Below are 19,170 nucleotides of genomic sequence, written 5' to 3'. Positions count from 1 at the left end.
AACTACTGACTGTATGTTCAAAAATTAATTTCAAACAATTGCACCGTTTTGACGTGAAAATGTGACACCCAACTCCAGTTTTCACTTATACACATAATGAAATAACAATCTAAAGCTTTTAACGATCTGGTTGACTATATGACAAGGTGAAAAGATAAAACGCTTTGCATAGAACTTTAACTTTACACTTCTCTGTAATGAATGAAATTATAATTATCAATCTCTTTTGCTCTGGTATCTTGAACCATAATTTTCAATCTACAATATACCATCATTCCACTTCCCTAATTTCCACGCGCCTTTTGAACCATTAAGAAAATGATGGTCTCATCCTATCGCTATTCTTCTAAATTAGTCGCCTACAATAATGTTAGAGAAACGATCTAGAACTTCCATTCAACCAAAATTCTGACAAGACAAACTAAAAACTTTAGTAGGAACAACTAAATAAACAAACAAAGAAGAAAAGTGATATTAGCAGGGAATGAATTTAAACTTTTGTGCGACTGAGATTGGCTGGAAAGTTTCCTCATCTTTAAAACATTCCTACAACGTTTCAACAAAATTTTGGTACCCTTTTTTGTGATTGAAAATGTCTGTTTAGGATGATAAAACTCATCCGAAAAAGGCCCTTGGTTTATCTGCTGTTATTTTGTTGAGTGTATGTATGCTATACATAGCACACGAAATGTTCTCTGTAGTGGAATATATGTCTCCAACTCATAGTTGTTTTATAACACTATGTACTGCCTACTTTATTGTTCTATGGTACCTCTTGACAAAATTCATTCAGGGATTTTTTTATTATTTATTTTCTTGTGGAAATATTTGAGTTTATGATGCAACTTTTTTTTTAGAATTTCTTTCAATTTTTTGTGTACGTATGTGTGTGTATTGCCAAAAGCAATGTCCTTCACACCCATTGAGGAAGATCTAGCTAAGACACACACACACACACACACTCCTATATATATGGTGATATAACACTACTTTACAAAGGAACCATTACCCATCCTCCTCCCTCCTCCCATAGCAGCGTAGAAATATCACCAGAAAGTGTTGCCTTTATTCGCCATCTATTGCCCAACAAAATGTCTTCAGTGGTGTTTATAGTATCAATAAAACAAGGGTGATACTTTTTGATCCCGAATGAAATGTAACAAAAGAATGGAATGGAAAGAACGAAAGAGAAGTAAAGAAGAAGCAAAACTTTATCCCATACTCTCTAGTGCTTGTCTCGTATTTGGGGGAAAGGCCCGTTGGAAACCACCTAGGGAGCTTTTGCAGACGTTTTCTTGCTCTAGCGAATGGTTCATTCGAGACTTGAATTTTGGGCTTCTGTAATACACAGAGGATTTCTTTACCACTCAACTAACACCGGCTTGAGAAGTCTCGGCAGCAAAATGCAATCTTCTACTACTACTTGGTTCCTGTTCGTTTTTACTACTTTCTTTTCATTTTATTTGCTACTGTTAAAATTTGCAATACAGGCAGCAGAAGTAACGTTCTTTTTTTTATTGTTATTATTTATTGTTACATTTAGAAATGGGAAAAGGTGTTTACATTATTTATTATGAAATATTAAAGAGGTAATATATTTTTTTATATTTATACGATAACATTTTTATTGGTGCAATTAAAATGTAAGGTTTTTGTTTATACCTAGGTTTAATTTTCTTTTCCGACAGGTGTTTCGTGAAATTATTTTACCATATGTCTTAAATTTTTTATTGTTCTTATCTGCATGTCGTATATTCTTTTAATCCTTTTCTGATTTAACAATATGTCTGAATATTCTGCTTAAATGGAGGTTTTAGCCCATTTATCTCAAGGTAGCTGGCAGAAACAATAACTGTGGATAAAATGTACAGTAGCAGTTTCTTTTTCCCGTGGTTCAGAAAGAGTTATACTCCAGCTGGTAATTATGAATTAAGTAGAGGAACAGATCGAGAATTAGCGTTAGGGATACTACATAGTATAAGAACTGGTGCTTGTGCTTTTACAGTACTATTGCACAGATAATCAATTCTACTCGCCAACTGATATGACCCCGATATAAAGAATTCGGTTTTTATATTCCTAGCAGTGTTCGTAGGTTTCCCTAAGAAAATTTCCCTCAATTGATACAGAATTTCTCGTTGTTTGTTGAGTGTCCAGTTCCTATAACAGAAGTTACGTGATTTGATAAGATTAATTTAGCTATATTAAATGAAGTGCCAACTATATTTGTTGTATTCATTTGCTTTCTGCTTCTATTTCTATTTACTTTTTCCTTCACAAAAAATACACACAAATACACCCAGCCCCCAGTGAGTACAAATTATGCTATTTTGAACCCCCCCCCACTATTGCTATCGTGTTGGTTTATTTCTGAAGAACAAGCATTTACGTTGGTCACCCAGCACCAGAATTTCCTGGTATTTTCGCGTTTCATCGAAAAAAAACTCTTTTTCCCTTTTTTGCTAAATTTAGCTACGAAATTTCCCTAGATTTGCGAAATTTTTCCCAAACTACGAATACTGATTCCTAGGTAGGAACAAGGAGTTAGCGCCTTAAAAGATGAAATACATTTTAATATTTACACAAGAATGTTTGAACATTGTTTTGCTTCGAGGGAATTTGATAAAAACTCACTGTCTATAAGCAACACAAAAATTTTCCGTTTACGATAATAGAATTCACTTTCATTTTCGTCCCTTACTAAATTTTCTTAAAAGTAATTTTTAAAAATTAATCTTAAAAACAGTATAGATCAGCCATGTGCAACAGCCGGCCCCCGCGCCAGTTTCGGAGCATTGAACCCTTTCAATCGGCCAGCCTGACCCATTGCTGAAAGTTTATTTCTTTTGTAATCTCTTAAACTGAAATGAAATTTTTTTCCCTGGATAACTGATACCCACTTGAAAACATTATCCACATTGGAATATCGAGTGTAGCACCGAATGTTGAGAGATTAATCCAAAATCTAAAGGAACAAGTTTCCTATTAAAATGATAAATGTTTTTTTTTTCTTTTCTTTAGTAAATAAATATGATGGTTACCGTTATAATTGATTTTGTGCCCCTGTAATATTAGTGTACGACGAGCTGGTTTCTCCGTTCGATACGTACGGCCCTCGATGCTAGTAAGTCTTTTGTGATTGGCCCACCCCGTATTCCAACTTTGCACATGCACGGTATAGATGGTACGCGATCCAAGGAACACATTCAATCTTGACCAAACATTTACAGTAGGTTATGAGAAAATAAGTGGAATTCAAACGTTGTCAAGATTGTCGTAATAGTTGTGATAACTTTCATAGTCTAAAATCAATTATCTATTATTAGTTTAAAAGAAAAATGTGAAAACTATTACATATTGGTAGCATCAGGTCCTATCCAGGGGAGTTCGGGCCCCCCTAAATTTTTACTTCCCCCTAAAATTTTCACTATAATATGGTGATGAATCTTAATATGGTTAGATCGCCCCCCCCCCCTACATTTTTTGGGCTGGCTACTGGCTTGGGTAGCATTACCAATTAGGAAGAAATAATTTATGGAATAAAGTTGACTATAGAGTTTATTCCTTTTTTAAAATAAAGTAGATCGTCGATTATCCGAACGTCGGTCAACCGAACGACCGCTTAACCGAACTGTGTACTCGGTCGCACCTGTTACTCTCCCACCCTACCGTCCATCATCTCCCTCACTCCCAAACCAAGTTTTCCACAGCAGTCGCCGCACTGAGCCACCGCTGGCGGAACATTGCTTCTAATGGGGCCTTCATAATGTGCTGCTGACCGGCCAAACCGCCAGTCGCTGTGTTTCAACAATCAGCACACTTCTGTCGGTTTGGCATTGGCTGTAGAAGTACAGTCCAGTACAGTGCAGTACAGTACAGTACAGTTCGATAATCCGAACAAACCAGTTTTCCGAACACCCATGTCCCCCAATTACTTCGGATAATCGACGCTCTACTGTAAAATGAATCTTTTTTTAAAAAATGAAATGAAATCTTTGAGTTTTACGTCCCACGATTATGCCGGTTAGGCTAAAGGAGACGGTGATGATGAGTAATGAATGAAATGGTGGAATGAAGAATGTGGGAGAATACGGGAGAGTCCCGAGAAAACCCACACATTCGGTGCTTGTCCACCACAAGGTTCACTTGGCGGTGGCTGGGATCAAACCCGTAACCCCAAGCACCAGAGGAAATGAAATTAAATCATTAGCTGAACTTTCCACAGTTTCGGTCTTTTTTTCTTTTTTTTTTTTTTTCTTAAAGAAAACGAATGATTAATGGAAGAATTCGTAGAATGAGAATCAGTAGATCCAGGAGGTTCTTTTGGAGGGGGTGGATCATCTCTTAGTCAATGAACAAAGGTTCGAAATACAGAGTTTTACATTAAAAGAGAATAAACTAGCGATGCATACGAAAAGACCAGGATCAAAAGATAATATAGTTATGACTAAAGATGCGGGAGAATGGAAAGAAAAGGAAGTTATTGTGTTTTTCAATCTAAAATGGTGGAAATTTTCCAGTTGCACTAGCTGTTTGGGCTCTACACTTGTAAGGCATTCTATGCTAAATGAAAAAGCAACGCTTCTATTTTAGTAGGCTGTTCCCTTGAGACCTCACCAAATCAACAATACGGCATTGTTGGGAAACGAATTCGAGGTGTTCCCTCAAATAACGATGTGTACGTTCCCCGTGTCAATTTTGCATATCTTTATGTTCCGTTCGAACAGTGTACCGAACTGGAAAGTTGTCTTTTCATTTACCATAAGGCACCTTACCATGTAGAACCCAAACGGCTGATAAGATTGGAAAAGTTCTACGATTATAGATTGAAAACCATTTTTTTTTTTTTTTTTAATTTTCTGTTTTTCTGATTTTTCGTATCTCTATTCATAACATACTTGGCTTATGCGCCGGACTTCTGATACATCCGGTTATTAATGCTGAAGTTAGAACCCCCACCGTCCCTGAATGCACCACTGTTGAGAATGTGGGAGAAAACACGACAATTTCGAGAATACCATGGACACGACGTTTCCCACCCTGAACTCATATATCCTGGGATCGAACTTCACACCACGGATGAGCGCTTTGCCAAAGGAAAGAGTTGCGTTAACAAATGTGAAGATAGTATAGTTAAAAAAAAATCCTCTCTAAAGCTGGGTTTTCACTTTACTAGAATCTTGTAGCTGTCATTTAAAAAAAATCTGGCAAACTTACAATATTTCTCCATATAAACATAGTCTTGAAAGGGACATACATTTTTTCATCTTGCAAGGAGTCAAACCATGTGCAACTTTCTTGGTCGTCTAGCTTGCTACCTGCTATCGCCCTCCCGCTGACATAAAGAAAAATAAGCAGCTTCGCCGCTTCCGAAACAACGGACTCTTTTGGACGGGGAGGGGAAGCGGGCCAAAAGACACGTTTTTAAAGAGGAAGTTCATTATTTGTCCACTAGAGTGCAGTGCTGCATGGGTGGAGATATCTTTCTTGCTTTCAAAAAGTTATAATGTGTAAACAGTAAATAGAAAGATCGCGTTACAAGATTTTTTAATGACAGCTACAAGATTCTTGTAAAGTGACAACACAGCTTAACTCTTTACTTGACTATTATATACCAGGGGGTATAAACACAGAAATTGAGGAAAGCTGAAAATTCGAATATTCTTAAGAGAAATCATAACCCCCATTGGATTGCGCCTTATGATCAGTAGCTGAAAGCCCTAGATCAATTGGCTGTTGCCACTGGCATCACCGAGCAATCGTGTCTTAAAAAAAAAAAAAATCGTGCCTTCCACAAGTAGGAGAATAACAGTAAACCACAGAGAAACACTAAAGCAAAGGAGGGCTAGGAATGCGATAGGAGAATGGAATAGACAAGTATTGGCAGTGTACGGGTAGTCATAGATCCACGGGTAGTAGATTTAAAACAATATTGAAAACATTATCGATGCTTTCGTTTGTACATCATCACTATTTTTTCATAACACCAGGTTTTCTTGCCAATTCTTTCTCCTACCTGTGTTGTTTACTGAGAAGAGGAGCATAAATTGTGACGCCACAGAGCATTCAGTTGGAAAAGACTGCTTTTAGACATTGAGACTATATGAGACAAAATTATACTGCTTTAAGTGGGATCCGAGTCTTTGTGCGCCTATCGGAGATCAAACATGGTACTTCATGCATAGAAAGAGCATAGGCCTACGTTTGTGATTTGACCAATTTAATGGTTTTGTCTTTATTGCAGATATAACATAGATATTTTTCCTATGTTTCCTGTAGTTCACCACTTCGATACCGTTATTTCTCCAATTTTTTAAACCTCGTTTTATCCTATTCTAATCTAATAAAGGCAATGAGAAGAAAAAATAATACTAAAATACGTATCTGTGTATTTATCATCCGATGTTCCCATGTGTCCAAAAGAAACAAAATGTAAAGAGAGAGGAGGGACGGAGGAACCCTGAGAGTACTGCAATAATGTGAACAATACGTTACAAATAACAGATCATAAATTTTCGTTGATAACCCATTAATGGTATGTGCAAGCGTGTGTGACCTTTTTTTTTTTTTTTTTTTTTTTTTTACGGAGTAAATTTTGTAACGTATTTTCGCAGGCTTATATATGAATGTGTGGATTTGTATGTGTGTGTGTGTTATATCCTCTAGCGCTTGTGTGATAAAGTACCGAATGAAGGGTTTCGAGTCCTCGCTATTTATCATATAGAAGGAACATAAACTCTTATCATGATTAACTGTTTACAAAGGAACCATAATGTGAAGTCATCAATAAACATACAACACACTCACATGCCTATTGGCGCAAACGTTCATATTGGCGCAAAATTTCGCAGGGTGAAAATGAGGATATAATGTAGGGTAGAATGGGGTAAATATAAAATGGGGAAGAAAAACCACTTTTATATAAAGGTGAAGAGGATATGGTTTGAAAGGGTGCATCACACTATTTTATCTTATAGCAGAAGACGCATGTGCTATAGATAATATTATACCATGAGCTCTTTGTTGTTGTTGTTTGTAGTGGATTTTTCTTTTGGTTATGAGGCTTTTATGTTTGTCAGGAAAAGAAGAGATTCGTAAACGTGATTTAAGAAGGAAATTTTTCCTGTACGCACACATGCCAGTTGTTAAAGTGCTTGTTAAAAGAATTGAAGGAAAATGACAAGATAATAGACTATTTATGCTGCATAACAATGCTGTTCTTCCTTGTTACAACGTCTTACATATGTTATTTATGTATGAAGACTAGTTTGTAATTACTCATACGTTTTAGTATTACTTATACTGTCAATTCTTGAATCTTGTAGTCTTCTTTTGTTTAGTCACGTATGCTCAAGCATTTATGATTATTTACGCTAGGATGGCTCGAATAAGTAACAAAATGACAGTTTGAAAGATTTTCTTCGTTTAGTATTTAAGTTTGATATACGGATGAATTATTTTCTCCTTTGCATTCGAAAAGATAGCACACGTACAGTATACGACATCGGGTTTCCTTGTAGTGAACGCACAAAACTTTCTGTGTTAATTTTGTCCTCTAATCTAGAAAGCTAGAAATAGTTGTGCTGAGAACCTACGCATCACTCAGTTAAACGAGCGTCATTTTGTTAAACATACCCTAGTAGCAGAGACAGCTTGCAAACCGCTTGCTGGAAGCATGAATTGCAAGCCGGCCAAGCTTACATCCAACTTGATTGTAAAACGTGCAAGCATTACGCAAGCTGGATTCCAGTAACGAAGTTATGTGGGGGCAACCTTGTATTCAATATTTTATTCAAGCTTGACGCAAACCTTTTACAAGTCAAGTCAATAGCTAATGAACGGCCAGTGATGCTATAACGCTCTGCGAAGGATCTAAAGCGTCGCTTGCAAGTACAACAAAAAGCAGACTGTATGAAAACATGGGCTTCAAGTGTAAGCGTAGAAATCCAGAAGCCATTCACGCGCCAATTGTCGAAAGCTTCCTTGCTATTAGGGTAACGCTTTGTGTACTAAGAAGTTTAATTTATATAGGCTACATTAATTTTATTCAGTAAAGAAAATTATGTACAGTGATACACACACTTGCTTGATCCATTGTATTCTATTATCACTATTCAGCAATGATGCTGTGTAGAATGAAGTCCACAGTTAAGCATGAGATGTGAAATATATGGTCTTTCATCTCAACTTGAACCCGGAGCCACTGGAAACACATGTAGTAACCATGTTGAACTGATTTGTTTCTATGCAGATTGCTTTGTCCTCTTTGATAGATATCCGGTGGTTGGTTTGATATTTAGGGCCCCTTTTCGCATTGAGGCTATATAAGACATGAATTTACAGCTTAGGATGCGTTCCGAACCACATGAACTCATCGAGAATCGAACCCGGGTCTTTCGCACCGAAGGTGTGTACCCGAAATGTTTAACCACAAAGGAGTCGTCCTTTGATGGAGAAACCCTGAGTTCGACCCCTGGTGGAAATGAAGTAGATCCTCTCCATATTAAACTAAAGGTTTAAATTTCGCATATTCTCGGTGTACAAGGGAAGATTAATACCACCGACCGTTAGGTTTGTAATTCGCTTTTGCTTCTCAGAGAAGAATATCTTGATTTATAGGGGAAGTAATCAAACTTACAATTTCAATGGATATATGTCATGTTCCGTATGTACTGTATGATTGCAAAGACTCGTGAAGCTTCATCTAGATCTATCTCTTTCACCAATCAGTAGAACGTGAGGATATGTTTTGGTCGTCAATCCCTTTCTGTGAAACTTTGCCATTGTTGTCTCTCAAGTTATACGGAGAATACGTATTTTCCGTGTTGTATTATCGCAAAGTTTTATTTTGTTAATAGCTTTTTGTTTTTATATTGGCCGCAGTGGCACGGTAGTAGAGAGTTCCCGTCTGGTGTATGGCGTCCTTGGTTCGATCTCAGCTCCCGCCAAGTAAACTTTGTGGTGGACAACTCCGTATGCGTGGGTCTTCTCAGGATTCTCCCGTTTCCTCCCATTTTCTTCATCCCACCATTTCATTCATTACCTATCACCACCGTCTTTTTTTTTTGTTTAGCCGGCATAATCGTGGGACGTAAAACTCAACGATTTCATTTTCGTGAATAAAATACCTCCACACCACGGTATTGCACACACATTTTAGACTTGTTAAGGTCTACCAACGTTTCAAACTTGGCCAAGTGGAAACCTTTCGTTCCCGAGTTATTAACGACCACATTTCGGACAAACATCTTACTGGAAGTAAGCATAGTGTATATTTGGAATCAAAATTTGCTAAAAGCTAGTGAAGGAAATTTTTTCCGGTATAGAAAAACTTACCTAGTTCCTTTTCCTTCATTTTACCGTTCTCTTTTCAAATTCCAATCAGTTATTGTTATTCCAGAGTTTTCGAGGCGAGATGCATTTTAACAGTGTTCTTTCTCTTCTACTTGTTCATAAACGAGCTAACTAACCAACTCTATGGCCTATGGAACCCAGAGGTTCAATGCCGCATTCACAAAAGCTCTCCACTGACTTCTATCCATAGCCAATTGCATCCAGTTTCTACTTTGTATTCCAATCTCTGCGAGATCCATCTTAATATTGTCCTTCCATCTGCACCTAGGTCTTCCTAATGGTAGTTTTCCGATTGGTCTTCCAGTCAAGACTTTGAAAGCCTTTCTACTTTCTTCCATTCTTGCTACATGACCCGCCCACCTAAGCCTCCTAGACTTGACGACCTTAACAATGTTGGGTAAACTGTGTAGTTCCTCGGGGATACGGACAAAATCTCGCGGCCGAAACATCGCCGTCCAAAATCTCGCCGGCCAAAACCTCGCGGGACAAAATCTTGCCGGGCCAAAACCTCGCCGCCCAAAACCTCGCGGGACAAAATCTCGCCTGGCCAAACCTCGCGTGGCCAAAACCTCGCCGCCCAAAACCTCACGTGGCCAAAAGCTCGCCGCCCAAAACCTCGCGGGAGAAAACCTCGCGCTGCCAAAACTTCGACGCCCAAAATCTCGGCGGGCCAAAACCTCGTTACCCAAAACATCACGTGGCCAAAACCTCGCCGCGAATGAAACTTTTCTTTAAAATTTACCCAATGAGTTTCTTAATATGCAATTCCACATTACAAATAATAATAATAATAATAATAATAATAATAATAATAATAATAATAATAATAATATACAAAACTTCGTGTGCGTGGGCTTTCTCGGGTTATTCCCGTTTCCTCTCACTTTCTTTATTCGATCATTTCCTTCATACTGGTCATCTACGTCTCCTTTAACCTACAGGACATAATCAAGGGACGTCGTAAAAACTCATATATTATTTCATACTTTCATAAATATTATTAGATTATTGTTAAAATTTTAAGTTTTTGGATGTTCCAAAGTCCATGAAACTAACCCCGTTAGTTGTCATTCATTTCCTTATGCAGACTTTCTTTCCCTATAACTAGTTTAAAAACATCCTGTCGCCCTACCTTCACATTGAAATCCTCTAATACAGAAATAGAATTTTCATATGGCATCGCGGGACTTGGTCAAATACCCGTGATACTTCTTCTGAAACAGCGTATTTTATACCGTCATCCTTATCATACGTAGGAACATTTACATTTTCGTCAGGCGAGATTTTGGGTATGGCGATATTTTGGGGCGCGAGGTTTTGGCAAGGCGAGGTTTTGGGTGGCGAGGTTTGGCCAGAAGAGGTATTGGCCCTGCGAGATTTTGGCCCGCGACGTTTTGGGCGGCGAGGTTTTGGCCAGGCGAGATTTTGTCCCGCGAGGTTTTGGGCGGCGAGATTTTGGTCCGCGAGGTTGTCGCCGCGAGGTTTTGTACCCAAACCGTTCCTCGTTATGATAAACGTTGCTACAACCGTTTAAGTTATTTATGTACACACTTACTTCAATACAATAAATTCGTATCTTTAACAAAATGTACAGTATTTGCCTTTTACTGACGCACAATTACCCCTATAACTTGTCTATCTGGTTTGATAACTTTGATCCAGGATTGTTTGATACATTTCAAAATTATATATGAAAAATTACCAATATATATGATACAGAAAAATTAATTACATTTCATGATTCCACATTCTTTCCCCATTTGCTAGCAAAAACCTCATTTGTCAAGGTTAACTAACTAACTAACTCTATGGCCTATGGAACCCGGAGGTTCAATGCCGCATTCACAAAAGCTCTCCACTGACTTCTATCCATAGCCAATTGCATCCAGTTTCTACTTTGTATTCCAATCTCTGCGAGATCCATATTAATATTGTCCTCCCATCTGCGCCTAGGTCTTCCTAATGGTCGTTTTCCGATTGGTCTTCCAATCAACACTTTGAAAGCATTTCTACTTTCTTCCATTCTAGCTACATGACCCGCCCACCTAACCCTCCTAGACTTGACGACCCTTACAATGTTGGATAAACCATATAAATTATGTAGTTCCTCGTTATGAAGTTTCCGTCATTTCCCATTCCCGTTCCTCTTAGGTCCGAATATTCGCCTCAGGATCTTGTTCTCAAATACTTTCAGTCTATGTTCTTCCCTCAGAGTAAGTGACCATGTTTCGCAGCCATACAGAACAACAGGGATGATTATCGTTTTGTATATTTTAAGCTTCAAATTCCTCGACAGAATTCGCGACGACAAGAGATTTTGAACCGAATAGTAACACGAATTCCCTGCTTTTAGTCGACATTTAATTTCTCCGTGAATATGATTTTCCTCTGTTAATATTGATCCTAGATATTTGAAACCATTTGTCAAGGTTACTGGTGAAAAGGATAAGAAGTAAAAATATCAAGAAATCCGTAATCCTAATTCAACTCCATCCATGAAAGAGTAAAGTGGCTACGTAAGTAAAGTTCGTGCGGAAGTAAAGTTCCACACTTTTACAAACTCAGAACTTAGAGAACGTAGTGTACCGTAATTAACACCGCGTTTCAGCTAGCTTAGATCAGATTAGTTGTACCTCTGAGCTGTATTTGGATTAGGAGAGAGGATAAATCCCAGCTTCACTGCTGGTTGACTACTACTTTTTCACTGTAAAGTTATATTTTTTAACTTTTATATATAACAGAATAAAGATATATATTTTTAAGAAAAATATGCACACACTGTACCAGTGAATACTAATAAAATGTCATATTTATTTAGTAATCAACTATGAACTAAATTTATTGTGTAATTTTTCTTTAATTCTTATGAACACCAAATTTCTTTAATTCTTATGAACGTTTCAATGTTTTTATTACAACATATGACGTACTATCTGTTATCCACTGACGTGAACCCCGGAGGATGACGGAGGTATGTACCCCCAAACTTGGAACTGGGGGAACTGCTCCCCCCAATAATCCGATTTGAAATGTATTTTTTGGCGAAGTAGAAACATACCAATTATAAATATGCATGTATTCAGATTTCAGACTGTGTTCACGGCATTGATTTGTAATACTAATATCTATGAGCCGCTACTTCATCTACATCGCGTGATATATAATATACAATAGGTTCACCTCAGAAATCAGATTCATCTACCGTAATATGAGTCTCATCTACCCCCCTTCCCCAGAATAAGCCTCAAATCTGCCCGCCTCCTAATGTTGAAGACAACTCTGATCCTCCACAGCATTGTGTTTCAACTTCAGAAATATTTCGAACATAGTTTAAAAAAAAAAAAAAAAAAAGATTTTGGGAACAGTCTTACCAGGCCCCCCGAATGTTGAAGACAGATTTGCGGTGCTGTATATATGTCTAGTTAATTGAAAGTACTAAAACTTGCCAAAGCGATCTCTGTAAGTCTGGCTTTGACGTAATTCACTCATTTTTGGCACCATCGTATATAGGAAGGACGGATGCATAATGTAATTAAAGAGGACGTTTATTTACGATGTTATTGATGCTACCTTACACGCTAAACAACAGTTCTGTAAATTATATATTTTGATGACAGTGATAAACATGCAGTACCACTCTTAAGATCTAGAGTTCATGTCGCGTCTCTCCTTTTCTTTTACTTTATTTATCGATCAGTTTTATTTCTCCTGTAACCACTTAAGATGGAAAAATTGGTGAAGAGGGAGCAAACCGGAAGAAGAGTCGGAGAAACGGATATGTAAGGTATTTCTTTTGAGCCAATTGCACTGCATTGCAGGAAATTGGAACGGTTGCTACTTGTCCCCAACGGACTCTGCATTCATGTGTCTGTTTCCCCTCCCCCCAGTCTAAACCCTGTTCCTCCCCTTTTACTCACCCCTTTGGGCAAACCGCCAGGTTGGAGAACGAGGAGAGAGAAAAGTTATCACACGAAGATTTTGCTGTATCTCACTTCTTTTGCTCCTATGCTTACGTTACTATTACAACGACAAGCACTCCCCCCTCTCTCATTCCTCTACTTCAACTGTTTTCCACGTGTTTCAACTTTGTACCAGTTCTATCTTGTTAAGATATAAGGCTCGTCTTATGTCCGTTTATTCCCTCCCCGCTTTTCTACAACCCAGCTTGTCTTCACAAAGTTCTCTTTTGCCACAGATTTTGCTGCATAAGACAAAATGGAACATGTAACAAACCGTACAAAAGGGAGGAAACAGCTCGTTTTGTTTAAGGATTCCGAGAAGGATGCTTTACGGACATTTTATGTGTGATAACTAAGCCTTATGTAGGTTTGCGTACACGGTACACGCTTCATACACATTTAAACACCGTATATGAACATTGTATGTCCCTGAATACAAGATCTAAACATTGTCACAAACTTAGCTTTGTTTCGAATAAACTTGACCAAACATGTTCAAAGTTTTGTGTTTTGTAATGGTTATTATAGTACATTGTAATGGGCTTTACCTTATCTACAGTTGTTTGTTATGTACTACCGGAGATATATTAATATAAATACCTAATGTACGTTCTAGAATACATATAGTCAGTGGCGTATTTACGATTTTGTTTCGGGAGGGGCTTTGCTAACATTCGGGGGGGGGCTTTCCTTGGAAATGTGAAAATTCTGCAAGATATTTCATTTACTTTACTAAGTAAGATTTCGGGGGGGCTTAAGCCCGGAAGCCACCCCCCTAAATACGCCACTGCATATAGTAAATAAAGTAGGTAAAGAAATATTAATAATTTCTGGGAGAAGCACGTAAGAAACACATTGCCGAAATATTAATAATACAATTTTAGTTATAAGTTTAATTTATAGATTTTCCTTTTAACGTTTATCGCCTTGCGTAAGGATGAACGATTAACAAGTAATGAATTCAGTTATGAACTGTTATACAGTCTTACGTTGTTTTTCGTCTCCATTGGACTTACTTTTGGAGGTAGGTATATAACCCTGCCATATATGTATAGATAAGAGTACTTCAATTTTTACGATTTTCGATTTATTTCGGTTTACAATTTTATATCAATAATTCCAATTATCGGGCCAGCGAGACGTAAGGTGGCATTGCGTTCCAGCCGTTGCAAAAACTTCCGTTCCAGAGTGTAACGCAAAGTAAAACATGCAAAAGTCAGTTATAACTGTCGCGCTATCAAGAGATGTTCAGTCTTTCTTGAAGCGGTTCAATCACACCTTTATTTGTGACCATCCACACATCTTCAGACGACAGTACCCAATATAACTGCTCCTCAACAACAGATACAAGTAAAGGTAAAGCAATTTGCAGGCTAAACACATCACAGACTCTTCCTCTTAACCCCTTCAGTCCCAGACTACCAACCTTATAAAGTGCAATTGATACTACTTGTCCCTTGTGACAGCTCGTTGCGCGCACGTGATGCTCAATGCTGCGTTGCCACCTTTGCGTCGGTTATTGAAACTACACGAAACACGAAATTATTCACTGCAAGTAAATCTCAGTTTTATAAAATTAAATGACACAAAAGATAACTAAAAAGAATGCTCTCAATAACCAGCAGGTCCATTACTCAAGTTGACATTCGACTAAAACAATGTGCATTTGTTTATATTCAAACTGGCAACGTGCGGAGAGAGTGGAATGTTTACCACTGCAGAGCGAAAGAAATGAGCCACTATAATTGGCTGAACGTGCTGTTGCCATAGAAACAATCCTTCTTGGCTGATTGTTATGACCACGTGCAAGAGGAAAAAAAAAAAAACAGAGTAAAACAACTGTCAAAGGGACAAGTTCATCAACTGAATTATAAAACGATCTTTCAATTTTTTGTATGTTGCATTTTCAATTCATTTTTCAGAATTTGCATATTTGTTTCACAAAAAAACGTTATGTGCTCATGTGTGAGCATTGGTTCAATAATAAGTAATTGTATATCTAAATATTTGTGAAGAATCGTCTTATAAGGTAACTGTATGTCTTGTTCTTTGTGTTTCATGAAAATTAAGGCCATAAAAGATACAAAACCCTTAACATGGCGTATTTACCTGAACCTACCTTATTTTATTCTGTTTTCTGGTATATTATACCGTGGGAGGCCCAGATTCGATTCTCGGCGGGAGCTCATGTGGTTCGAATTCCACGTTAATCAGTAGGTCCACGTCCCATATAGCCTCGCTGCTGGAAAGGGACGTTAAACGCAAAATCAACTCAACTCAACCTTCTTCTGACACCTTATTATTACATTGTTGTGACGCAATAAAACAACGGTTACGTTTATATATTTAAAATAGCATGAACTGAATACTTTATTATTAAACATAATACTTTTAATTAGTAATATTTTCTTACATTTTTCTCCTTTCTTGAGAAAAGTAACATGACACATCGTTTGTTATTTTTGAATATCCATTTTCTCATTTTATGTGGAACAAACAAAAGTAATTTTCATCTCCATTTTTCAAACACAAGAGAAACAACTATCAAATATAATATCAGTGTGCACAATTGTGGACACTAAAAATAACTTCTCATTATGTTTTGCTATCAGAGATAAAAGACGCTAAGAATCGCCAACAAGTCTGAAACTTTAATTGTTTATCGAAAAAAAAAGAACCTTGATTGTAGTAATAATGATTGTCAAATAATGCCATGCCAAATAATTGAAGGGCGGCTGCCGCTTGCACTCGAGCTTACCGAAAAAAAAATGTATTTGGTGTTCAGACGTCCACGCGTGTATACGCCAGAAATTAATCAAAAGTAATTTCAGATTGTAAATTAGCCAGATAGAGAAGCAGTACCCATTCGTTCATCCTAGCTACGAATCTGTTTGTTAAACAGGGGTAAAAGTCGGGGGGGGGCGTGGGATCCTCTCACCTCCAAAAATATGTAAGGTGTCCCCCCAGTTCCTAGACAATTACAATGGGCAAAGATAAGCAGGGGGACTGCGTGACGTCATGTCAGTACCTGACGTCATGCTGGTACCAGTAGAACTTCATCCTGCTTTAATTTCAAATTTTCTTTTCTTTCTTTCCCTCTCTTTAAAGAAAAGAAGTAAATAGAAAGAATAAATCTATAATCCTACTATCCATTTCGTTTGTAAATGCGAAAAAGAGAAAATCCTCTTTTGAAGTTTTAAATTTTATAAAAGTGAAATAACATTTGATGAAGAAGAAATTATTGTTAATGTTGAATTGGGCGCATACACAGTGTACAGCCCAAACGACAAGTCCGATTTAAAAGAAAATCCTTCACTTTAGATTGAAAATATCGTATTTGGAAACGGTTTTCCCTCTTATATTTTGTTGTAACTCTGGTAATAACAAAGTTACCCTCTGTCAAGGGACTTTCGAGACACCCTGTATATATATTATATGAGATCCTGTATAACTATGAAATAGACACCTTCTCGTTCTTTTTTAATGTTCAACCTGTGTGTTGGGAAGAGAAAGTAAGTGTGAAGGGAAAAAAATGCATATATACGTATATATATACCTACCAAAACTACGGAGAGGCGAAAACTAATTTAGCCTCTTGCTTAATTTCGTAGACATTCACTAGAGCTTTTCGGCGTGCTTGGAATGTCCTATTATTCTGCAGTTCTCGCTCTGTATTCCAAAAAGTAAAGAAGATAAAAGTAACAAAGAAAAAATAGACAGAGACAGAACAAGCAAGGAAACTGGTACTTCACGCAAAACTACAAGATGAGAGGAAGAATACAGAGAACTCATAAAATACGAAGCAAAGAAGTAGAAAGAGAGAAAACTAAAAGACAGAGAAGTCTCTATCTCCTCAGGAGAAGTGCAAATAAACAAAGAAGAGATGGAGAGGAGAAAATGGAAGGAGATAGATCTATACAGAATTTTTGTATTATATGAAATGAAAACCACACATAGTGCGTAGATCTTCTTCAGCCTTGTGTGTGTTTCGTTGTACGTACGATATTTAACATATTTTTAAAGTTGTTTTTAGTAGTGGCAAAAAGAACATTGTTTCAACTCATTGGTATATTTATACAGGGAGATTAAAATTTGTGGAAATCAATGGAAACTCATAGACAGTATAATAAGTTAATACAAAATGGTATTAAGCTTGGCATTCATTGTGATTTGTCAGGGGTGGACTGGGCAAAGGGTTCAATTCCCGTGTAAAGTCTAAATAATGTATATACATAGGAATTTAACCCTTCATCCTTTTATTATAAAATGACTTACAAAATGTTTACAAAGTTCTTGTAAATTACAAAGTCTCTTTAAATGTTTCCAGTGTATAGTACAAGCGAAGTTCCTCGGCACACGATGCGGCCGCGGAAAATAAAGGATATTTGTTTTAGTCCAAACCGCCTCAGACGGGATCGGATATACTCTGTGGCTCATAGCAGCCCCTAAAGGGTATCTCCTTTGCTCGTAGCAGTCTCGGGAGAAGGTCGTAGAAGATTACTCTCCGTAGCTCATAGCAACCATGTGAGTAGGATTAAAGGATATCTCCTTTGCTCGTAGCAGTCTCGGGAGAAGTTCTTAGAAGATTACTCTCCGTAGGTCATAGCAACCTCGTGAGTAAGATAAAAGGATATCTCCTTTGCTCGTAGCAGCGTCGGGAGAAGGTCTTAGAAGATTACTCTCCGTAGCTCATAGCAACCTCGTGAAGGGGATTAAAGGATATTTCCGCAGCCCATGGCGGTCTCGGGAGAAATGTATTGTAGGTTGTCGATCAGAACTGGCACTGACAACTTCTTTCTTCCTCCGTCCTCTTTTATAGCCATCTTCTTGGATGGAGGACCCATGGAGGGGTAGTCAATTTTCTCCGTAGTTTTCGAAATCCTTTTCGTTTCTTCTTGAAGGTGCAGTCCCCTTCTATCATTTGCCACAGTTTGATTATAATTGTAAAATCAAATGTTTTTAGTGAAAACGTGTGGCTTGCAGTACGTGTGGTATACAGATCCTTGCAATATGTAGATGTCTGTTGCTATAATCTCATATTATCACGGTTAATTAACGTTGCAGTGGCCTTGAAAAGTTAACCCCAACAAAGATCACAAGATTCATGAATTATTTTGTGCATTATTCTAGAAAATATAATGCAAATGTTTCAGGGAAATCTACTCATTTTATGTTCGATACCGTATTAAACATTTTCAGACAAATTTTTGTTGAATTATTATATTCACTTCGTATCATTGTGTAAATTAGCCAATAAACTTAAGACTAGTGTTTCTTCTTCTTCTTCTTCTTCTTCTTTTTTTTTTTTAAATAATGCATTCCTTTAGATTGCACGAGCCTTCTATTTGAATGATCTCAAACGCCAATTTCCTTTCTTAACAAAACTATTGGAAAAACATTTCAAGTATTAATCGTGAATCAGAAGTCAAGTATGCGACAAGAAGTAGGTGAACACCCAACCCAGTTCAATTGGAGGCAACAGGCTGTCTCCAGGACACCATCCTGGACCCTGAAACGCTGAAGGTTCAAAGCAGCAGAAACAGTTCATGAAGGGGAAAAAGAGGCCATCATCTAGCGATGATCATCATGCTAGTACAGAATTTCATTCATCTCCCCTAGCAGATTTGGCGGGATAAGAATGCAGTCGTCAACTTTCTTTTTTACAATTGTCAGCGAGGAAGTGGAAACTACTTTGAGGAATCTACGTATTCATCATTCTTCAGGGCCACGATGTCATCAAGGACGAGTAACTAAGGCAAATGCTCATTCCTATCCTTTTAGTTAAAATCTCTTCTTCTCTCCCTGTTTTACCTTACACCTGATCTAGTCGCTATTTTGTTAATTTGAAAAAAAAACT

The sequence above is a fragment of the Thermobia domestica genome, chromosome 13, assembly GCF_964235325.1.
Source record: "Thermobia domestica chromosome 13, izTheDome1.hap1.1, whole genome shotgun sequence".
Classification (NCBI taxonomy): Eukaryota; Metazoa; Arthropoda; class Insecta; order Zygentoma; family Lepismatidae; genus Thermobia; species Thermobia domestica.
Note: the sequence above shows the minus strand (reverse complement) of the source record.